The sequence below is a fragment of the Macrotis lagotis genome, chromosome 1 (genome assembly GCF_037893015.1).
Source record: "Macrotis lagotis isolate mMagLag1 chromosome 1, bilby.v1.9.chrom.fasta, whole genome shotgun sequence".
Lineage (NCBI taxonomy): Eukaryota > Metazoa > Chordata > Mammalia > Peramelemorphia > Peramelidae > Macrotis > Macrotis lagotis.
Window position 1 is genome coordinate 338,550,156 of NC_133658.1, and position 25,618 is coordinate 338,575,773.

The 25,618-nt window shown below is 36.4% G+C and overlaps 1 protein-coding gene across 2 annotated transcripts in view; it reads left to right on the top strand.

Annotated features, from left to right (window-relative positions):
- Nucleotides 1-25,618, top strand: part of ASTN2 (astrotactin 2) — a 1,297,121-nt gene that overhangs the window by 791,077 nt on the left and 480,426 nt on the right. The gene's annotated exons all lie outside the window — the stretch shown is intronic.

Sequence of the window (25,618 nt, forward strand, 5' to 3'; positions counted from 1 at the left end):
ACATGAAATGTGCTTCTCTGACAGACCAGAGTTCATTAATCTGGGCAACTTTATATGCACAAATTCCAGTAGGCATGTGATGATTTATGTGTTTTTTTTCCAGGAGCTTCTTTGGCTTGAAATCTGACCATGTCATAGTTTGATAACAAGGAGATCAGTATGCTTTGCTGAACTCTTCCATGATTATTTTAATGAGGATCAATCTGTGTTCATAATCATAGACTGAGTACTGAAGGGACTTTACAATCCTCTAGCCCAACCCCTTCATTATATCAATGAATAAAATGAGTCCCAGAGAAATGAAGCAACTTGCCCGATGTCACAAGTGACCTTGAAAGAGAAAAGATTCAAATCCTGATCCCCTCCCTCTAGCTCCAAAGAGAATGATTGGAAATTATCTAAGTTCCCTTCCAACTAGAAATACCTTGAGCCTTGAAAAAAGGCAAATAAGTATTCTCCATTTTACAAGAAAGGGGGAAAAAAGGACCAGGGGCACCTAGATGGTCCAGTGGATAAAGCACTGACCCTGGAGTTAAGAGGACCTGAGTTCAAATGTGACAGTTACTAGCTGCATGACCTTGGGCAAATCACTTAACCCCATTGCCCCCACCAAAAAGAAAGAAAGACAGAAAGAAAAAACCCAAAGATAAAGATAAATGTCCTCTCTTTGGCCCACTCAATGTTCTCTCTCTCTCTCTCTCTCTCTCTCTCTCTCTCTCTCTCTCTCTCTCTCTCTCTCTCTCTCTCTCTCTCTCTCCCTCCTCTCTCTCCTCTCTTTCTCCTCTCTCTCTCTCCCAACCCTTAAACTGAAATACCATTCCCTTTGTCTCTCTTGTAATGCCTTTCTTTTCTTGCTAATGTACTTTTCTCATCCTCTCACCCCTTTCCTTCCTCACTATATGATATGGATCAGGTTTTATCCATCTCCATATCAATTTTTAGTCCAACAACATATAAAAATGTCTTTTGAAATAATGAATTGAATAAATGGTAGATCCAGGAAAAGAACAGATTTCATGATGATTTGATAACATCAGCTTTTGGGTGGCCACCTCCAGATTGATTGAAAAAGAAGGAATCATCACATATGCCTTGTTTCAAGGGGGCATCTTTGCCATGTTTTTGTAAGATATGGAGATACCCCTAATATCCACCCCCCTCAGGAAATCATCCCTTACCAAGAGAGTCTCCCTGGCTCTGTCAAGCATCCAGACCATATGGTTAATTAGCTAAAATTTGCGACCACATCTGTGATGGTGATTTTTTTTTGCATGTGTTAACTTAATTATGGAAGCCACATGGCCCTTAGAAGAGTCATTAGAACAGAAGCTGCAGAGCTATAAAGCCACATAAGCCCATGGAAGAATATGAGGGCTTCATAGGCTCCTTGCCCCCTGCTCTATGCAAGGCCATACCTGAGGGCTTTGCAAATAGATTGTATTGGTTTGGCACTGAATATCAGTCACATCCTAATGGAATAATTGTTCCATGTTCACATGTACTGGCAAGTTTTCTTGTAAATATACCAATCTCCTTGAGTGACACAAAGGAGTATGTTCTCTCTTCTCCTTATGAGTTTCCCAAGTTGCCCTCAACTAAGAATGTCTAAGGGAAGAGGTGACTGCAAAAGAACACAGGATTGAGTATCTTGGAATGTCACAGATGGAAGATCCCCAAGAAATCCTCTAAATCAACCCAATGAACACATAGTAAGCACCAACTATAAGCACTTATATAATCCAACTCTTAACACTTTGCAAAACATTCATCTGAGAATTTGAGAGGGGAAGTGATTTTCTTGGGGACACACAGCAAATCAAAGACACATGTGCATGTAATTACTGAAATGAATATAAAAGAGTATAACTTTACTTGAGACAAAGTGAACAAAAGTCACTTTGACTTGGGAGGAACATAGAAGTGCAGCATGTGCATCACCATGTGCACAAAATTCAGGACACCAAAGAACTAATGCTGAAGAGATTGACAACCCTCTTTCCCCAAGTCCTATTCCTGAGAAAAGGGACTATTAGGTAGCTTTAAAAAAAACCAATCATAGCACCTTGTTATTAAAAATAATTAGTTGTTCTATCATACCTGGTTTCCAAGTAGCCTGATTACTAAGGGATTCTTGCTGAGCAGTAACAGTAATATGCTGATAAGTGTTAGATAAAATACCCAGAGTTTACTTTTAAATTTAATCCAAATTATTAGCATTTTTCCATCTTTTAAGTCTAGAGAATCTTGAGTGTTGATTTGTAGTATTTGCCAATTTCTGAGGTAAAAGAGTTCACACTAAAAATTTAACATTCACCTCTCCAAAGGGAGTCCAAGCTGACTACAACACACCCTTAAATGATAAGCATTAAATCAAAGAGATAGATGCTTTAGAGGAAAACTGAAGGATAACTCCAAATCTAAAACCCCAGTGTATCTCCAATCTCTCACTATATAATATGCAAGTTGAAAGGGATCTTAGCTATCACCTATCCATAGCTTTCATTTTACAGAGAAGGAAAGTGAGTCCCCAAAGGGGGAAAAATACTTTCCCAATGTCCCAAAAGGCTCATTTAACTATTATTGAACTTGAGGCTGGCCTGAAGTGGACTAAAATGGAACACAAATCCCATAAATCCATAGAGTATCTCAGATGGAAAAGGATTTCAGAGACTACGTAGTCCAATCCCACTCATTTTACAGAGAAAATAAAATCAAGAAATTGTTTTAGAAACAGGGACTAGAACTGACTTTCAGGCACTAGAACTGACTTTCCTGACTTTCAGGCCAGTATTCCTCTACATTTGTTGAAATTTAGGTCTCCCCCCATATACCATAAATTAAAACAAGCAGCCCCACAAGGTGACCCCTTGATCCCTTCAGGCACATTTCACTCCAAACTCACCCAGTGAAGAACTGGGGTCATAGACATGAAAGTGACTTGGCCAAGATCACTCAGGGAGTAAATGTCAGAATACATGTTTATATCCAGCTTCCTCAATCTAAATCTAGTGTTTTCTACAGGACTATACTATCTTTATATTTTCCATCTCAATATAACAAAACTACCTTGGAAAGGCTAATTATAAATGCTCTTGTCTGAAAGAGCTCTTTATACTTTCCCATAGGTATTTAGAGAACATGTATTTTGGGATGACTATCCTTTCCTTTTCTGAGCTGTTTCTGATCCTCTTTTGATTTTCATATTTTCAACCTGTTTCTTTTCTCAAATCCCCAAGCTCATGGACCTGTGGATATGTGAGAAACTAGGTTTGTAAGTGGGAAAATATTTAAAAAAAAAGAATTTTCCTGGAATCAGAGAGGTACTCAGAAAGTCTGTTCAGCAACCAACCATTTTCCTAAATCCTAGCTTATCAGAATAAGGGTAAATTTTGGGAGAAGTTTCCCAGATCACCTCTTTTCTTTGGGTTAATCAGACATGTCCCCAACTCTTTTCACACATGTATTTTTTTTAGGTTTTTGCAAGGCAAATGAGGTTAAGTGGCTTGCCCAAGGCCACACAGCTAGGTAATTATTAAGTATCTGAGGCTGGATTTGAACTCAGGTATTCCTGACTCCAGGACCAATGCTCTATTCACTATGCCACCTAGGCACCCCTTCCACATATATTTTTAAAATTTATTCTTTAGTATTTTATTTAGTATTTTATTTTCCCCTGGCTACATGTAAAAACAATTTTAACATTCCAAATTCTCTCCCTTCCTTCCACCCCATCTCCCCTTCACTAAGATATCAAACAAATTAATATAGGTTATAAATGTGTAGCCATGCAAAACATTTCCAAAATAGTCATGTTATTAAAGAAAACATAGGCCTCTTCTTGAAACCACAAGGAAAAGTATCAGAAATTATCCAGACACCATCCTTTCTCTCAGAATGGATAGCATTCTTCATCATAAGTCCTTCAGAGTTGTTTTGGGTCCCAATATAGTTGGGTCACAATTTTGGGGCCCCAATATTGATGAGAAAAACTAATTCACAACTGATCACCTAACAATATTGCTGTTACTTTGTACACAATATATCTCGGTTTTCATCAATTCATGTAAATCTTTCCAGGTTTTTCTGAGAGCATTGTGCTCATCATTTCTTATAGCAGCGTAGCATTCCATCATACCTGCATACCAAAATTTACTCAGAATTGCTAGTAGTATCTTTGCTTGGTCAAAGGGTATGCATGATTTTATAGCCCTTTAGGCATAGTTCCAAATTGCTCTACAGAATGGTTGAATCTGTTCACAACTCTACCAACAATGCCTTAATGTCTCATTTTTCCTACATCCCCTTCAACATTTGTCATTTTCTTTTTCTGTCCTATTAGTTAATTTAATAAGTATAAGGCAGGATCTCAGAATTGTTTTAATTTACATTTTATTAGAACATTTTTAATATAGCTATATAGCTATTACATTAATAACCTCATGTGAAAACTATTTATCTCTTTTGATAATTTATCACTTAGGAAATGGCTCTTATTTTTTCATAAATTTGACTCCTTTAAGGTTGAGAAATAATGCCTTTATCAGAGAAATTTGGTTCATTTTTTTTCACAGCTACAATTCCTATTTTCCTCAATCCTATTCTCTTGCCCCCATCTATTCTATTCTGTTCTTTCTCTCTCTCTCTCTCTCTCTCTCTCTCTCTCTCTCTCTCTCTCTCTCTCTCTCTCTCTCTCTCTCCACATGTACTTCCTTAAAAGTGTTTTGCTTCTGAATAGCCCTTCCCTAAACTGCCCTCCCTTCCTTCATCATCACCCATCACCACCACCCCCTTTCCTCCTATCTCCTTCCCCCTTTACTTTCCTGTAGGGTAAGACAGATTCCTTTATCTAACTTAGTGTATTTGTTATTCCTTCTTTGAGTCAGTTCTGATGGGAGTAAGATTAATTCAGTCTCCCTCACTACCTCTCTCTTCTACAGCACTGTAAAAACTTTTTTTTTGCCTCTTTTACATGAGATAATTTACCATATTCCACTACACCCCTTCCTGCAGTATATTCTTCTCTTACCCCTTAGTTCCTTAGTTTTGCTTTTTTTAGATATCATCCCTCCATATACATATACTCTCTATTAATTTATACTCCTAACTTCCCTGATATCTTCCCATGTAGGAATAAAAAGAGTTCAACATAATGGTGTTCTTTATGATTTCATCTTCCTGTTTACATTTTTATGTATGACATGAGTCTCATATTTGAAGATCAGATATTCTGTTTAGTTCTTGATCTTTTTATCAGGGGAAATTTGAAAGTCCCCAATTTCATTGAATGTCCATTTTTTCCCTGAAAGATTACACTCAATTTTGTTGAGCAATTGATTCTTGGTTATAATCCAAGTTCTTCTGCCTTCTAAAATATGATCTGGGATATGATCCAAACCCTATGATCCTTTAATGCAGAAGTTGTTAAATCTTGTGTTATCTTGTCTATGGCTCTGTGATACTTGAATTGTTTCTTTCTAGTGGTTTGCAATAATTTCTCCCTGACTTGGGAGCTCTGAAATTTGATTATGATACTCCTGGGAGTTTCCTAATTGGGTATCTCTTAGCAATTGGTAGAATATTTCAGTTTATCTTTTTACCCTATGGTTCTAGAATATTAGGGAAGTTTTCCTTAATAATCTTTTGAAAGATGATGTCCAAGCTTTTTATTTTTAATTGAGCATAAGTTTCAAGTAGTCCAATAATTCTTAAATTATTTCTCCTGGATCTATTTTCCAGGTCAGTTGTTTTTCCAATGAGATATTTCACATTGTCTTCTTTTTTCATTCATTTGGTTTTGATTCACTGTTTCTTGATTGCTCATACAATTATTAGCTTCCATTGGCACCCTTCTAATTTTGAAGGAATTATTTTCTTCAGTGAGCTTTTGTACCTATTTTACATTACAAAGGGAATTTTTTTCCTCCTTCAGTGAATTTTTGTGCCTCTTTTTCCATTTAACCAGTTCTGCTTTTTAAGACATTCTTCTCCACAATGACTTTTTATACCTCTTTTACCATTTGGCTTAGTTTAGTTTTTAAGGTGGCATTTTCTCAGTAATTTTTTTTGTCTCCTTTACCAAGTTGCTAACTTGTTTCCATGATTTTCTTGAATTACTCTCATTTCTATTTCCAATTTCTCCTCTATCTCTTTCACTTGATTTTCAAAATCCTTTTTGAGTTCTTTCTTGGCCTGAAACCAATTAATATTTTCCTTAGAGGTTTTGGATGTAAGTTTTCAGTTCTTCCAGGGTGGTATAATCTAAGGAGAAGTGTTTACTACTGTTTTGGTCTGTACTCTGATCTATGCTCTGGTCTAGAAAACAAGCATTCTTTTTTGTCATGGAATTGTGAAGAAGATTCCTACTTCCCTTGGCTGCAAACTTTGGTGTGTTACTGCTCTTCCTCTCCCTGGCACTGTGACCCAAGACTGCAATCCATATCCAAGTATGGACAAGTAACAAAATCTCACCACAGTGCTATCAAAGAGACCTCTGTAATCTCCTTCCGATCCCCCTTACTATCTGTGGGCTGAAAGTTCCAGAATCATCTGTTGCTGCTGATTCAGTGCTTCCTAAGGCCTGTTCCTAGTTTTCTGGGGCACAGGACACACTGGCATGGCCTGTGCTCCTCTCTCACTCTGATTCAGCAGACATTTTTTGTTGATCATCTAAGTTTTCTTTGGAATTCATACATGGAGAGGTATGGAAATTGCCACTGCTGTCATTGTTTCAGCCACCCTGCCTCCTATTTATAGATTGCTGGGTGTAGGTCTGTGTATGTGGTATATGTGCACTGTGCTCCCCCTCACCCTGGTGCAGCAGACTTTTTCTGCTGAACTTCTAAGTTGTTTTGGACTGGAAAATTGATTTACTCCATCTTTTTTTGTATATTTCACCACTTTAGAATTTGTTTAGAGTCATTATTTAAATTAATTTGGATGGGTTTGTGTTAGAGCTTGACTAAGCCCTTTCCTTTACTATAACACCTCCCTACATGTATTAAATGTACTAAAGGAATTGAAAGTTGACTCGTCTAAGCTACCCCCTTCCTCTTCATCTCCAGTGCTGCTCTTGCCAGTCACTGCCTTTACCCCCTGGAAACAAGTTGCCCTTCCAGATAGTGTTTAAAAGCCACCCTCCATGTCAGAAGCAGAATCACAGTTCACAACTCTTCCATGGGTCAAAGTTTATCCCATCAGGATTTGGCAATATAGTAGGATAAGTGGAAAATTCCCAGATGGATTGTAATTCCTTGTTCTACTTTCTCCTTGGATAATATTTCAAGACACAATTACTAATTATCTTACAAAACAAGTTCAAGGAGGATGAAAAATATTTTTTTAAATCAGGAAATTGGAGCAGCTAGGTATCACAGTGGACAGAGTACCAGCCCTGGAGTCAGGATGACCCGAGTTCAAATTCAGCTTCAGACATTTAATACTTGCATAGCTGTGTGACCTTGGGCAAGTCACTTAAACCTATTGCCTTGCACAAAAAAATAAAAAATCCAGACCATTTGTTAATAATCCCAATAAGTCAACTGAAAAAATGAATTGAAAAAAAGTTAAGATTCCTGCTCTTCCTTAGAAACAGTGAGACAATAGATTCTTTTAGGGAAAAAAACAAATAAACAAACAATAACCTTGGAATAGGGACAGGGTCTTTGCTCTGTCTCTAAATAGTTATGTAAGTAAACTCCACCTTTCTGGGTTTCCATTTTCTCATCTATAAAATGAAGAGAGAAAGTTGATCTAGGTAGAACCTCTCTTAACTCTATCTCTGTTCTCAATTTTAACATTCTGCATTCTAAGTGCCCTTCTCACTCTGACATTCCAAGGCCTTTTCCATTTCTCATATTCCATGTTTTATGACTCATTTTCTCTGCTGGAAATGCAGAGAAATTCTCCATGGAGGGCACTGAGTTCATTTAACTAGAATTTAGACATTCAGCAAGGTCAACTCAAAATCTGTCAAATCTTATCTCTTTAAAAAAAAGAATCCAAAATTTTTGGAATTAACAGAAGTCAAACACTGATATATAATGATGGATGAGCTTAATGCCATTTGATTGTTTAACATGGCTATATCAGTGATTTGCAACTTATTATCCATGGACATTTAAAAAATACACATCTTGGGGTGGCTAGGTGGCACAGTGGATAGAGCACCAGCCCTGGAGTCAGGAATATCTGAGTTCAAATCCAGTCTCAGACACTTAATAATTACCTGGCTGTGTGGTCTTGGGCAAGTCACTTAACCCCATTGCCTAGCAAAAACATAAAAAATATATACATCTTGATAACTAAATTTCAAAGAATTTTTTCTTTTATAATCCCTTATATTTTATTTTATGCATTTCAAAACATTTTGAGAAAGGATCTAAAGATTTCACCAGATTCCCAAAGGGAGTCCATAATTCATACAAAAAAGTTAGACTAGAATTCCTTATTTTGATCACTCCCATGATTTACAGATGCATGATGACCTGCATTCATGTCTTTATCTTTGCATTGCAGAAAGTAACTCCAAGAATGTTTGCAGAATCAGTTTTCCCATTAGTCACTAGGATGAACTATTAGTATAAACTAGCCCCAGATCAAAGTTTCCAATTCCCCTTAACATGATTTGTCATGTTGCCTCTGGGATTTTGGGGGTACTGAATAAGGACAGAATTTGCATGCTTTCTGGGAATTTAAAACTGTTCAGGGTTTTATTGCAAATTATTACAAAGTAAAAAGGTTAAAACTTTTCCTCCTTCCAGAGAGTCAATAAGCACCTTAGGACAGGGTGGATAACAAAAGGCTCGGTGCAGTTGCATAACAGAGAGAGAGAGAGAGAGAGAGAGAGAGAGAGAGAGAGAGAGAGAGAGAGAGAGAGAGAGAGAGAGAGAAATCAAGAAAGAAAGAAAGACAGTCAGGGAGAGCTAACTGGGCAGAGAAAGAGAAGACTGGTCCTAAGTGGAGGACCAGCCCAGGTTTTATAGCCTTGCCCCTTATCTGGGCACTAAGAACAAAAGGGGAAATCCATCCCTCCTTAGGTGACAGAAACCAAATTGAAGGTTGGAGGCTAGGGGGTTGGGAATGAGAAGGCAAGATACAAATTTTACATTAACAGTGAAACAATAGGATTTGATTTATGTCTCAAGAGCCAATTCCCCCACCCTTAACAATATTTCCAGATTTAACAGCATTAAAAATTAAAGTTTAATTCTCTGACTCAGTAACATACCAGTGAAGTGATTTCCCTGCCTCAGTAATTCAGGGTCTTTTTTGCTATTTTGATGATCATTGCAACTTCTTAAATGGAATGATAAATTCATTTCAATTTTAAGTGAGTTTTACATAATAATCTTTTCTAAAGAGTGAAGAATGAGAATTTCCCAAATTTGAAATAAAATATGTCCCAGTCACAGTTCAGAATGGAGCTTTCAGTGTATGGATGTGTACATATACAAATATATATACAAATGCATATGTATGTACATATATTTAAAAATGATTGGACTCATAGCCTAGCCCAGCATCCTATATAGCTTCATGCTTACTTTGATTAGTTATCAAATGAGATATAATGATTTCTTTCTTTTAAATTATACTGCCTCCCAAACACAAACACTATCATTAGTTTCTAATAGTATTCAATGATCTCAGAATGGTGCAGAATTTGTAGGAGAGGCACTTCATTATGTATCACCTAAGGAAAAAAAGAGCACTGAACTTGGAATCAGGCTACTAATGTTTAAATAGCAGCTCGCTCTGCATTTCTTAACTACATGACCAGCTAAGTCATTTAACTTCTCAGAACTCTAGCTTCATTATTATAAAATTAAAACCCTTATATTAACTGCCATATAAGGTTGCTATGCAAAAAAGGAATTTTTGAACTTTTTGTTAGATCCCAGGGAACAGGTTTAATATTTGGATAATCTCTCATTAACTCAAATAATGACTAAATTACTACACATATTTGATTTGCTACTTTTCCAGAAACATGCACATCAACAACAGATATTGCAGTGGATAAAATGTTGGACTTAGAATCTGGGAGACCTGAGTTTGAATCTTGCTTTAGATATTTGTGTAGTGTATAACACTGAGAAAGTCATTTAACCTTTTTTCATCCTTGTTTCCTTGTCTGTTAAAGAAAGATAATGATAGTACCTGCATCCTAGAAAATTTTGGGGATCACATTAGATAACATACAAATTGCTTTGCAAACCTTAAAGCACTATTAAAGGCTAGCTATCACTAGTATCTATCGTATGGATTTCACTCACTTCTAGTTCTTCCCAAGGGGATCCAGTTACTGTAAAGCAATGAGCTAACTAGATATAAAACTAAGACCTGTATTATCAAAATGCATACAAATAATAGAAGAGGCTAATATTATAGCCTCTTTGGTGGAATAATATAAACTTATTTAAAGTGAGAACAATTTCCTGCCTTCATTCCACCTCCCCCTCAAAACAAAAAGTAAACAACTCCCTTAATCTGATAAGCAAAATCTCACTGCTTAGACTTGATGATGTGCATTAGTGTCATCTCATAATTTTTTCTCCTGACTCCAGCATCTACTTGTGCAAACTTCCTTTTATGTCTGAGCATTCTTTTGGTGCTGTCCATGGTACCAAGATAAATATTGCAGCTGCTGGGGCTACAGGCTTGGTTCAGGTTTTTCCCACCACTTGGATGGAAACATTCTAGCATTGCCTAGCTATCTCCCCATATCATCTCTTCTCACAGAAGTCCTTTTCTTCTATCCTTTGTGCATGTGCTAGGGTAAAGGGTTCTGTGTTTCCCCCATTAAAGAAAGTTTGATCCTTATCTAGCTAACACAAGCAAGAAGGGAAGGCTTGACCAAACTCCTCTGTAAGAAGATACCATCTCCTATGCTCACTCAATTTAAAGCACTATAGAAACATGAGCTATTAATATAATAATTCCACAGAGAACATCTCTAGCCTGGAGCTAGTGATATTCCAGTGATTATAATGGTATTCATCAAGAAAGGGAAACTAGAGCTACTGGCTCAGGTGAGACTACCTCTGGAACACTACTGGTTCAAAATATTTTTTATATGCTGAACAAAATTTGAAACCTTCTTTCACTTTACAAATGAAAGGAGAAACTCACTTTCATCATTTCAATTTAAAGGTAGAACAGCATAAAAAAAGATTTTTGAGCTGGAAGAAACCTTAGAGATCCTCCAATCCACCTACCACATTTTATTGAAAAGGAAAGTAAGATCCAGAGAGGCTAAATGATTGAACAAATATTGTTATAAATGACTCAATTATAAATGCTTAGTTCAGAGTGACTAAAATAGCATTTTTTAATTAATTAACTTTTCTGCACAAAAGAACCCTTTTTTCCTTAGTGAGAAAAAGACACCAAATTGTGACAATATCTGGTTTCATATGCAATTTGAAAGGCTTGCTCCTCCCCTTCAAGCCAGCCATTGATCTGAATCATCAGGGTTACAATCTTTTTATTTTAGGGTTTTTTGGTAAGGCAAATGGGGTTAAATGGCTTGCCCAAGGCCACACAGCTAGGTAATTATTAAATGTCTGAGATCAGATTTGAACCCAGGTACTCCTGACTCCAGGGCTGGTGCTTTATCCACTGCCCCACCTAGCTGCCCTAGGGTTACAATCTAATCAATACACTTAACCCCATACTGCTCTCTAATATGCTTTCCCTGTCCTGATCATTTTACTCAATAGCACAGGGGAATCAGTTCAACTCAGGACCAGATGGAGCAGACATGAACTAAACACAGGTCTGATCAGATTGGGTCAGTTCTTTTGTCTCCCCTTACACTCATGTACCTGCACAGAGGCTCAATATCCACAGGCAGACCCCTGTCTTTATAATATATTCAGCCAATTGCCCTACATTCCTCACAAATATTTAAGTAGGCCAGGGAGAATTTTAGCCCAGGTCCTCTAATCTAATACTTCTAAATATGCCACATTAACCCAGAAGAAAAAAAAAAAAATACATAGTTTACTCTTAAAAGTCCTTTAAACTTTATAAAGTGCTTTCTTCATGACAATCTTGAAAGGAAGGTAGTACAAATACCATGGTTATTTATATACAGATAAAACAGATAATGCAATAGTGATTATAACATAACTTTTCATTTTTAATAGTTTCAGTCATTCATTACATCATCACCATTAATGCACTCTACAATATATTCAATGGAAAGCAAACTTGGATTTGACAGAGAATCTCATGGCATAGATCATCTTGAATAATTCTTAATTACTTTTCCATTTTCTGAAACTCTTTTCAAATAGTATAACAGTAATAGTCAAATTTAATGCACACAATCATACACATACCATACATAAATACAGCCATACATACACACACACACACACACACACACACACACATACACAAACACACAACAATAATTATGTAATGCTTTTGTTATGTTTGGAGAGGAGCCACCACCAAGCTGGCAAAGATCACAAGCTGTTGCTGATTCTAGGAATGCAGTAAATTTTGCTCCTGATTGAAGCTCTCTGCAACTGAACAAAATCCTTGTTATACCTCATGGATGAATTGTGTGTCCTTTATTTTAATTCAGCTTTCATAATTCTGAATGTAGTATCAGAAAAGAAGTAAAGTTTCAAGAAGAATTTTTGCAAAACTCTTCTGATTTATGTTGACTGTGAGGAAAGGGCATTTCTTTTCTCTTTAGACTAGAATAATTGGGGTTTTTTTTAGGTTTTTCTGCAAGGCAAATGGGGTTAAGTGGCTTGCCCAAGGCCACACAGCTAGGTAATTATTAAGTGTCTGAGACCTGATTTGAATCCAGGTACTCCTGACTCCAGGGCTGGTGCTTTATCCACTGTACCACATAGCCACTCTGAATAATTGTTAATCAACATAAAGCAAACTCATTTCTTGGTGACATGTTTCTTTTATTGTTTATCTTTATTTAAAAGTTGTAACCGTCTCAAATTCTACACTATTTTAGAGAAAATGAGAAGCCTTCATATAATAAACTATACCTTCATGCAGTTTGAGAATGGGCAGCTGGGTAGCATGGTGGATAGAGCACTGACCTAGACATCAAGAGTACAGGAGTTCGAATTTGACCTCAGACACTTGACAATTACTAGCTGTAAATCCTTGGGCAAGTCACTTAATCATGATTACCTAGCATTCAGAACAATCTCCAAATTCCTGATTCATTTTTGGCCACTGAACCCAGGTGGCACTGAAGGAGAAAGTGAGGCTGGTGACTTAGCAACCGTCCTCACACAAATTCAATTCATGTGTTTGTATCAGTAATACTGAAGACTGGAGGTAATATACTCACAGTTGCCTTCAATTCAGCTAATATTTTTGAGATGAATTCATAGATTCTAATTATTGATAAATGCAATAGTGGGAGAAGAACATTTGATTTAGAATCTTAGGTTCCAGGTTCAAGTCCTGCCTCTGACAAATACTGTCTATGTGATCTTGGGCATATCACTTAAACACTCTGAGCCTGTTTCCTCATTGTAAGAATAAAGGGGTTGGACCAGCTGAACTCTTCGATGCTTCTCTAACTCTCAATTTATTATTCTACAGTCCTACAAACTATATCCATATGGTCCCAAATTCAATACTAAATGATAAAATTCTCAGAAAACTTGAAAGTCTTTTTCAAATGAAGGTCACATAAAACAAAAGATGTGGATCCAAATTTTAAAGAGCAAAGAAAAAAAGGTGTATTTAATAGAAATACTTTGGGCCATAAAAATCTTGCCTGAAATTGCTGACATATTTGCTGTAATATTATTCAATACTTTAAAAGTTTCTGTGTAGTGCTGTGTATGTATGTAAATGATCTTACTTTAGAATACCAGCATGTTTTTGAATGACCTTTAAGATATATCTGTAATGTGTTCATTAACATTTCCCAGGAAACTGATGGAACCTGAAAATAATGTGAAAAATCTCCATACTATTCTGAATAAGACAAATAGTCACATTATTCAAAAACAGACTGCATTTATACCTTTTTAAAATAGAAACTATGTGATGTATACATCTGACAAACTCATTTTCATAAAGAATACTTGACTTTTCATTCTAAATATTTTACTGGCTATTTTTGCTATGCAAGTCATATTTTGGATAGGTGTTTTACAATGTTTTAGATGTTTTTTTTTCAGATAATAGTGTCTGTATTACAGAACCACAGAATTTGAGAGTTGGAAGACCCTTTAGTGGCTACTAGTTCAATCCATACTTAAATGAGTCTTACATTTGAGAACACCTGATATTTGTCTCTGCTTGAAGACCTCCAAGAAGGGAGACACCCCCATTTCTCAAGGCTTCCATTTAAACTTTATAGTTTTAGTTGTTGGGATTTTTTCCTCAGTGGCAAATCAAATTTGCTTCTTTGCAACTTCTGGTTCATTTTACTACCCTCTAGTGTCATATAGAACAAGTTTAATCCTTCTACAAGAAAGCTCTTGGGGGGGGGGGGGCGCTTGAAAGGCAATGGGGTTAAGTGACTCCCAAGGTCACACAGCTAGGTAATTATTAAGTGTCTGAGAACAAATTTGAACTCTGGTCCTTCTGACTCCAGGGCCAATGTTCTATTCACTGCGCCACCTAGCTGTCCCTAACAAGAAAGCTCTTTAAATATTTCAACATAGCCATTTGTTCCTTCTGAGTCTCCTTTAGTCCTGCTTAAATATCCCCAGATTTCATTGATCAATCCTCATGGAATCAAGATCTTTTACCATAATGGTCATTTCCCCTTGGATACTCTTCAGTTTATTATTGTCAAAGAATAATCTGTAATGTCAATCCACTACCAACCAGTCTCATAGGCACAAATGAAGCTTGAAGAAACATTCCCATCATTAACAATGATGCACCAAATTATTTGCCTCATTTGATTTGGGAAGGCAATATCAGGGATACAGTTGAATTGCAGTGAGAAATATTTGGCTTTCTTAATTTTAGCCATTTTCAGCTCCTATTTTGTTGCCCAGAAAACCAATAGACTCAACAGTGCTTCAGAAAGACAATTGGGTATATAGTCAGAAAACCAGAGTTTGAATACAGATTCTAATCCTTGTTATCTCTATGACCTTGGAAAAGTCACTTATCCTTACTGGGCCTCAATTTCCTTATATGTTCAGAAAGAGAATTGGTTTAGATGATTCTTGAGGAACTTTCAAACTTTAAATCATATGACCACAATCCTGCAAATCCAATTATAATCCAGAAAATCAATTTAAAAAACTAATGTTTTTAAATCATCATTTTCAATTATGTGTTAAGGTTATGAATTCTGTAACATTTTTAAAAACCTCCAGCTTTTGGTTTTTCCATTTTATTACTAGAACTCCAAGTACCAAGTGTTTTTTTTCCTTACAAAATAAGAGTGGTCTACAAAATACCTTTGAGAACTTCCTACTACTTTTTGCTTTTCTAATACAATTGATTATTGTATTTGGTCACTGATAAAATGTCATTCATTCTTTCCTCATGCTCTTCAATTCAAAAACATTCATACAATGATTCAATGAATTTGTATAATCCTTTATGCATGGATGCAAGTTTTTCCTGTCTCAGTAGCCTTTAACAGAGGATTTGAAAGGATATTGTTTTGTCAAAGAAAATGCAAGGGAACCAAAATAAATGATTTATTTTGTCCTCTGTACAGTAGCCAAACTTCAGTGATTTAAGACTTACAATTGAAAGTCACTTAGTAAGCAGGTATTCAGAATGGCACTCCTTATAAAGGTTGCTTTGATATAGTATCATTAGTCTGGTTGGTACTGTGTTCTATTATAAAATACCTAACTGATTGATCACTGATGTTTTTTAGGAAGAGGGATGAGTTAAGATTAGAGGAATATTAGAATTTTCATCTCTTTTTTTAATTACTTTCAGTCTTCTAGCCCTTGATTAAGTCTTTATTTTGAATTATTTGCTATTTAGAGGTTTTAAAAAATATTTTTTTGGTCTTTATGAGTTAGAAGTGGCATTTTCACAGTGTTTATTATTTCTTGAAGTCTTCAAATTTTGGATAAACTGTTTTTTTACTGAGTTTTTACCTCTGGAGTTGACCATCCCTTTTATATAATTCAACAACATTTAAGTGCCTTCTGAGTGCAATATACTATGGGATATAAAGATAAAAGTGAAATAATCTCTAGATTCATGAGTTTATTTTCTCCTGGGAGGGATATAACATGTGCATAGATAAGTAAATAAATGGTAATATAAAGAAGGAAAGATCAATAAATTGAGGAGGGTATCAAGGAAGACTTTCTGGAAGAGAAGATAAGAATTCTGAGAAATGGTGATGAGGATATAGTACAACCTAGGCATAAGAGATAGCTGTAATTATGCATATATGTATTTAAGTAAGCAGGGAATAGCATGTTGCATTCAGGAAAAGACAAATTGAATCCAGTTTGGCAGGAATGTAGAATGAGCAAAGAACAAAAGATAGAGAATAAGGCTGGAAAGATTGGTTTTACACATGATAGGCACTGAGTAAATGTTTGTAGAATCAACTTGAATTGAACCCAGATCATGGAAGTCCCTAAAATTATAGCCTGAGAAAATTGTACTTTTTTCCTAGAAGCCATAAAAGCTCAGGGCTGCTATAATACAAACCCTGATTGCTCATTAAATATATTTTTCCTTTTATTTTGCTCCAGGAAATAATTCCATTTCAAATTCAGTATGGATATTCAGTTACTGAAAAGGGGTAGGGTAGAGAGATTGCTATTGTTTCTTTCTCTTCTATTTTATAATCATATTACTGGATTCTGAGTCAAGGAATCTGAGTTCAAAAATCTGACTCTGCTGCTTGCAGTCTGTATGACCTTGGGTAGATCAATTTACTTCTCCAGTTTTATTTCCTCATCTACAAAAGGAGGTAGTTGGTCTAACTAATCTTCAAATTCCTGTCCCTTTCTAAATCCTTAGCTTAATCTAAGGATACCAAATAAAATGATTTTAAATGACAATTTTTACCCCAATTTAATACCTCCTCCTCTTGGCTCTCAGAAATCTGTGAAGAGAGAAACGATTCATCATTTGGCAGACAGAATTAAGTATTTTGATTTACCACCACCCATTTTGCTGCCAATAGTGGTGGGGAACAATTGGTGACATGTAATAGGTGGTAGATTGAACATTTAAAATATTGCTTGGCTTTTTAATTATTTGGCATCCATCAATGGTTGGTCCTTGAAGCTAAGGGTCAATACTTGTATAGATGGAAATTATAAATAATTTTCTCCTTTAACAAAGGCAATACACTAGATTCACTGACAGATACATGGTCAGTGCTTACTGTAGTCTGCTGAACACTGCATTTTTTTTCTTTCCACACATAAAATATAGCACAGCAAAGTATGATTTACAGGAGGACTTTTGTAAATTTGAAGAAGTGTCACATAGAAAATATATTGAACTAGTGTTACTTGGACTTAGAGGGCAGAACTAGAAATAATAGGTGAAGGTCACAGGGATACATTTCAGCTCAAGATGAAGAAAAAAAGTCACAATTAAAATTTCCAAAAAATGGAAGAATGCCTAATACTGGAATGAATTTCCCATCAATGGAAATGTTTGAGGAGAGGCTTGGTGAACATTTTTTCAGAGGCCTTTATAAAGGTGTCAACTTTCAGTAGAGGCTTTAACCTTTTTAACCTTTAATAGCCCTTCTAAGACTCTCACTTTTCAGGCTCCAAGAGATTCATATGCAAAATAAAATCAATCCCTTATCTGGAAGGAAGACAGTGGTCTAGAGTAGATGAACTCTCCTGGTCTCTTTCAGCACAGACTTAGAAGTCTAGGATTCTTGTCATTTTATTTGGATTGCTTAGCCTTCTGTTTACAAAGTAAATTCTTGTAGATATTCAATGCCACCTTTCCACAAAGGTCTAGAATTATCCATTAGAGGCTTTGAGTCTTGACCATACCTAATACATGTGACCTAAATCTGCATTGCTTGAGAATTGCATTAAGATATATACATTTGGGGGCAGCTAGTTGGTGCAGTGGGCCCTGGAGTCAGGAGGACCTGAGTTCAAATCTGATCTCAGCTGTGTGGTCTGGGGCAAATCACTTAACCCCATTGCCTTGCAAGAACTTAAAAAAAAAGATATATATATTTTTATGAATTCATATTAAAAGACTTCCCTGATCTTAAATTTTGCATATGATTCCCTGGGCAGCTGTCTGCCCTAGCATCAACTCTGCAAAGGCATTGTTCAATAGTCACAATCAGGGGAGAATTCATTCATGGTATTCATGTCCTCTGCATAGACAGAATTTGGACAACATGAAAAAAAAATCCTCATCTATTTTCCTCTGCCATAGAATCATAGAATTTAGAGTTGGGAGGGACCTTAGGGATCACCTAGTTCAGCTCCCCTTCATGCTTTGCAGATGAAGACAACAGATTATGTAATCAGTAACTTCTACTGTTAATATTAATATTATAAGATACAGTGCTTTATATGCAATATGCCTCCATATCCCTCCTAAATTCATACCATATGAAGACTGGTTTGAAGAAAAAGACATGTTTAGACTGGAGAAAGAGAAGACTCTGAGATAAATGGTAACTTGATATCTTTGTATAAGTAGTTAAAAGACTCTCAAGTAAAAGAAATTACACTAGCTCTGTTTGGCATCAGAAGGTATAGCCAGGAGTAATTGGGTAAAAATCACACACAAGTAAATTTAGGTTTGATGACAGGAAAACTTCATAACAGTTAGAGCTACCCCAGTATGGAAAAGACTGACTCAATAGAGGGTAGGCTTCACATTCTTGGAGGTCTTTCCATTATATTCCAGAGGGATTTGTTACTCTAGAGTAAAGATTCCTTTCAGGTGTAGGTTGAACTAGATGGTCCACCAGAATCCCTTTTAACTCTCAAATTCTATTTATTTTTTAAGTCTATCCTATTTTGTTTCTTCCTCTTCCTCCCTCCTCTACTCCTTCTTTTGATGCAAAGTTCAATCAGGACAGCAGGTAGAAGATGCAGTCAAGCTTTCTAAGGTGCTCTTGGAAAGCCTAAAAGAAATTGTTTTTGGACAAATTCCAAGGAAGATATCAGGGCTGCCAAGACTTTTCAGAGAAAAAGCAAATGAAAAGGAATTTAGAGCCCTCTGCTGGTAGAATCCCAAATTGCAACTACCTAGCTTCTAGCTGAAGAAAACATTGCTCATGTTGAAATAGTTAATTGGGATAACAGCTATTATTACTGATCATGATGATGAAAATAATATCGGCCTGAATTTTTACAGATGTTTCAACTTTACAGAAATAAAGTGCATCCATAAATATAATGTCACACGATTCTCAAAACAACACAAAAGTAGGCAAAGCAAGGACTCTGCTACTTTGGACAAGTCACTTATCATGCCTAGATCTCAATTTCCCTATTAGTAAAATGAGGGGGTTGGAATGTATAACTTCTAAGATCCCTATCAGCTCTAAATTTTTTTTAACATTTTAACATTTTATTTGTTTTCTAATTATATACAATAGTAATATGTACCCATTGTTTTTTGCAAGGCTCTGAATTCTACAATTTTTCCCCCTCCTCCCTTCTCCCCTCCCTACAGAAGGTTGTCTGACAGTCTCTACATTGTTTCCATTGCCATACATTGATGTAAACTGAATGTTATAAGAGTAAACATGAACCCCCCCCCCCAGAAGATTAGAAACCTCAAGAATAGAGAGAGAACAAAAAATTGTACTTCAGTCTGTGCTCAGATTTAAATGGCTCTGTCTCTGGGGTGAGTTGGTTTCTTTATCATAAGTCCACCAGAGAAGTTGCTTCAATATTTTTCCCTCAGTTGCTATTACCAGCTGTACCTCCACTCTATTTCTCCTCACTCTCATTTATTCTAGTGTCTCTCTCCTTTCATCCTGGCCCTATCCAAAAGTGAATTGAATCTAAGTACTCTCTCCCTCAATCTTCCTTCTCTTCTATCACCTACTCCCCAGTTCCCTCCCCCCATTCCCCTTCATCCCATCCCTTTTCTCCCATCCTTCTCCAGGGCAAGATAGATTTCCTCACCCTATTAAGTGTGTATGTCATTTCCTCCCTGAGCCATTTCAATGAGAATGAAGGCTCACTCATTCCCCCTTGCCTTCCCCCTCCTCCACTCCATTGAAAAAGCTTTTTCTTGACTCTTAAGTGAAATCTCTGTTTCTTCATCTCCTTTTCCTTCCTCCCAGTACCCCCCCTCACCCATTAACTCCATCACTCCACCACATCATACTGTTATATTCCACTCCTTCCTATATCCAGTCTATATATACTCCTTCTAACAGCGCTTATAAATGAGAAAGTTCATATGAGTTATCAATATCTTCTTCCCATGCAGGAATACAAACAGTTTAACATCATCAAGTTCCTCATAGTTAGTCCCTCTCTTTCACTCCCTCTGTGGTTCACCAGAGTCCTGTACTTGGAGATCAAACTTTCTGTTCAGCTCTGGTCATCTCAATAGGAAAGTTTGAAAGTCCTCTGTTTCATTGAAAGTCCATCTTTTCCCCCAAAAGAGGGTGTTCAGTTTTGCTGGGTAGTTGATTCTCAGTTGTAAACCAAGTTCTTTTGCCTTCTGGAAAATCATATTCCAATCCCTACAAACCCTTAATGTAGATGTTGCCATATCCTGTGTAATCCTGACTATGGAGCTTCAGTGGTTGAATTGTTTGCTTCTGCAGCTTTTAGAATTTTCTCTTTGATTTGGGAGTTTTGGAATTTGGCTATAATATTCCTGGAAGTTTTTCTTTTGGGATCTCTTTCAGGGGGTAAATGGTGAATTCTCTCAATTTCTATTTTACCCTCAGTTTCTAGGATCTCAAGGCAATTTTACTGTATTATTTCTTGAAAAATGAAGTCTAGGCTCTTCTCCTGGTCATGGCTTTCAGATAGCCCAATAATTTTTAAATGATTTCTTCTGGATCTGTTTTAGAGGTTGGTTGTTTTTCCAATGAGATATTTCACATTTTCTTCTAATTTTTGGCTTTTTTGGCAGAGTTTTATTTCTTCCTGCTTTCTTACAAAGTCATCAGCTTCCTTTAGTTCCATTTTGCATTTGAAGGAACTATTTTCTTCAGAGAGCTTTTTTAATCTCCTTTTCCAGCTGACCAGTATATCTTTCACCAAGCTTTTGATTTGGTTTTCATAATTTTTCTGCATCGCTTTCATTTCTCCTCCCAATTTTTCCTCTGCCTCCCTTAATTGCTTTTCAAAGTTTTTTTTTGAGCTCATCCATAGTCTGAGCCCATTTTCTATTTCTCTTGGAGGTTTTGGATATGGAAGCTTCAATTTTGTCATCATCTGAGTATGTTTTAATCTTCCATGGGACTAAAGTAATTCTCTATGGTCAGATTCTTCTTTTTCTGTTGTTTACTCATTTCCTCAGCCCAAGACTAATTTGCAGCACTTCCAAGGTTTGGGGTTGTATTTTTTTGAGACACCCCACTGGGAAGGTTTTCCTCCAAGGTTTTATGCTCTCTAGTCTGTGTTTTGATATGTAGATGACCCAGTACTTCCCTCTGCCCTGGGGCTATAAGGAGGGATCCAGCTATCTTAGTGTGGAAGCCCAAACTGCAATATCTGAGTGTAGGCAAACAGCAGAGTTCTATACCAGGGAGAGCAGAGAAATCTCTGCAGACTTCACTTACCATCTCTGGGGGGTGCAGCCTGCCTTCTCTGGATTTTCACTGCAGTGCTCTTCACTCCCCACTCACCCAGGTGCAGCAGAGTTCTCTCCCTGCCCCTTCAAGCTGTTGTTGGTATCTCTGGGCTGGGCTGCACCATGGCTTTTTTTTTCCAACCCCCCATCCTGATGTAACACACCTTTCCCATGGAGCTTCTAAGTTATCTTGGACTGGGAAAATGCATCACTCAGTCTTTCTGTGGGTTCTGCCTCTCTAAATTTTGGCTAAGAGCCATCCTTTGTTTTTTGGGGATTTGAGGGGTCAGAGTTCTTGGGAAATTCTACCTTCATGCTGCCATCTTGGCTCCGACCCCCAGCTCTAAATTTTACAATCCTATAATTTACTCATTGTTGTATACAGAGAAAAATAAAATGGAAAGCAAAAAATTGAAAATCAATGATCTGGATACAATCCTGGCTCTGCTTTTAATATGTGAATTTGCTCAAATTGTTTCATTTCTCTTAGCTTCACTTCTTCATTTGTAAAAGGAAAGTGGTTAGCCAAAAGATTTCTAAGATCTTTTCTAGTTCTAAATTTATGGTTGTATCACCCTCATTTAGAGATAAAAAGGACTTCAGTCATCATCCAGTTGAACTCCCTCATTTTACAAATGGAAAATCTGGAAAATGAGCAAGGTGAATCTTAAGTAAAAGAGGTGTGAGTATGTGGTCACAGAAGTGGAAAGGAAACTCAAATCTCAAGTTCAGTTCTCTTGCTTTACAGATGAGGAAACTGAAGCTTAGAAAGGGAGTGACTTTCTTAAGGTCAAGTTAGTGACAGAGTTAAAATTTTTGCCAAGTCTGCTGATTCTCAGATTTGTGTTTTATTTGTTTATATATACATATATATATATATATATATATATATATATATATATATATATATATATATACATGCATCTGCATATGTATGCATGTGTATGTGCATATACAGAGACACACGTGTATATACATAAAATTACTCTTTCATTCAGTAGCTTTGATTATTTTCACCAGGAATTTATTAATCTGAGCTATTTGAAATACATATACATAATACATACACACACACACACACACACACACACACACACACACACACACACGACTGTCAAATGGCCCAAACAGCAGAGTAGAAGGATCATCACACTCTCATCTTTGTTCTAATCTATATGATCAGATTCTTATCTCCTCTGTTATTGACACCATGCCTCATCATTGATCATTTTCATTTGAAAATGAAATCAGGTTTGGAAATTCTGCACTGACTCCTGAAGCGGAGTCAATCCTTCCTTCCTACCATAGTTGAAGTCAGGGTACTCTGGTGCCAGAGGAACACAGCCTAAAAAATAAGAAGGTGACCACATTCATTCTCAGTTTTCTATGGCTGCCTTTCAACTTTCTAGACAACAAGCTTCAAAGGGTTTGTTTTGGCTGTACCTATTTTGTTTTTTTGTTTGTCTGCTTTCATTTTTCTCTATTTTGTTTTTATCTTTAAGGTTGTTTTTTGCCAAGTGGAGAAATATAGCTATAAACATCCCCCTCCTTTTGCTTCTCGCCTCCTTCTTCCTCCCTGAGGCTCCAGAGGCTGGGAGTGATTACAGCAACCACAAGGCAATACTTATACAGGGAAAGTCTATTAGAAGACCAAATTGTTTGGCATTCAGGACTGGGGAGTTGGGATTGGCAATGAATATGATGACAAGAATGACAACAGCTTCCACCTCTGTGGTATATTTCTATCTACAGAATGTATTCTTCCACAACAACCCTGTGAAGTACTTAGTAAAAATATTATTATCCCATATCACTGAGGAGGAAAATAAGGTTTAGAGACTTACTTAAGGTAAAATGTTCACTAAGTATCAAATTGGAACTCAAATTCAGGTCTCCTGATTCTAAATCCTGTACTCTGCTATACTAGACATCCTATCCCACAGGTGACAGACCTGTCAACCCAACAAGATTAATCAAGTAAAGTAGCTTCTTATTAAGTATGATGTGATGGATACCAAGAAGGTCATCTTGGTGTGTCTAGTCAACAAGCACTTGTTAAATACCTATTTTTGCCAGACCAAAAATATTTGCCTTTCTCTTTATGTATTTCAGCATTTAAGAAGGAAGACAATCTAAACAGCTACACACAAAGAAGATAGATATACATATATACATACATGATAAATTGGAAATAATATGAGCAGGAAGGCACTAAGATTTAGAAAGACTGAAAAAAAACCTTGCAAAAGGGGAAATTTTTACTAAGATTTGAAAAAAGCCAGGTAAATCTAGAGGTGTATTGAGGAGAAATAATATTTCAGAAATGGGGGATAGCTAGTAAAAAATACCCAAAGTTTTTCATTTGATCAAGAAATGGTGAGAGAGGCAAACATGGCACAATGGAGAGAGAATTGGTCAGGAAGCCCTAAATTCAAGTCTTGTCTGTGACACATACTGGCTATGTGACTAGGCAAGTTCGAGTCTCTCTGTGCTCTTTTAGGCCACAATCTGAAGCAATAAGTTACAGAGAAGATGCTGACATGCAAGGGCAAAGGAAATTTCCTCAATGGGAGTTCTGTAGACCAGTTAAATCATAGCTCCAGTTCCTTTCCCTATCTAGCAAACTTGAAAAAGAATTACTACATGTCAGGTACTCTGATGGACCCTGGTGAGCTAGAAACATAAATAAGAAATGATTCCTATATTTTAAAAGTTTACTACCTAATAGGGAAGCTTATAGTTCATAGAATTTTGCTTGAAGTTCTACTATTAGAAAGTCATTCTTTTCCATCCAGTAATTTTAAAGTGAAGATACTCCTGAAAGTAGTAATGTTTGAGTTAATAACAGTTTGAACAAACTTCTTTATGTGATAGGAAATTTTTGGCAAACTTGGGCCCTATTATGTCCAATTTGTCATGTATATTCTGATTTCCTTAGCACTCTTCTGCCTAGAATTTCTTCCCCAACTCCTTTCTATTCATCAGAATCCTATGTTTACTTCAAGCCTCAATTTAAGTCCCTCCTCATGTAGAAAATCTTTGCCTTCCCAGTTCATCATTACTTCTTTCCTTTGAACTCTTGTAATATTTGTAGCCTATAGAATTATAAAAGTATAGAATCATGGAATTTGATTCAAGAGGATGCCTTAAATCTAATATACCTCTCAATTTATAAATGCAGTTATTGATACCATAGAAGATTGAGTTTTCAATTTGGAGACATAAAGACCTAAGTTCATATCCTGCTTCTCAGATTTATTAGCTAGAAGATCTGAAAAAAAATCACTGAACCTCCCTGACCCTGTTTCATCATCTATCCAAAGAGATAATAATCACAGAACTGGTGAAAGGATCAAAAGAGATAATATATTCAAAAGTTTGTAAAACTTAATTCATATTATAAATGCCAGTTTTTCATTTTTGAAGCCCTGCAATGATGAAATAATTTTCTCATGGTTACAGAAACAGGAAGAAGCCAAGCCAGAATATGACTGTAAAAAGAAAAGTGTCCATGCATGGGTGACAAAGATGTAGAAAGACCTTAAGAAAATATTATACATGAGAAACAATGATAAGAATGGGAAATGTTTAGCCTGGAGAAGACTATGTGTATGTGGGAGAATAGAGGAGGGAGGGAAGCTTTAAACTTATTCAGTTCAGCCTACAGCAGCAAAATGAAAAGCAGTAAGTCTATGGAAGTTGCTGAGAAAGATTTTGATTTTGTATAAGGAAAAGTTCCTTAATAACTGGAGTTTTCCAAATGCACAATAAATTACTTCTAGTCATCATGGGTTTCCCCTTTCTAGATGTCTTCAAGCAAAGATTGATTGAGCACTTCTTGGGGGTATCATAGTAGACTTTTTTGTTCAGGGCAAGTTAGTCAAGATGTCTTCTGAAGTCCTTTACAGCTCTG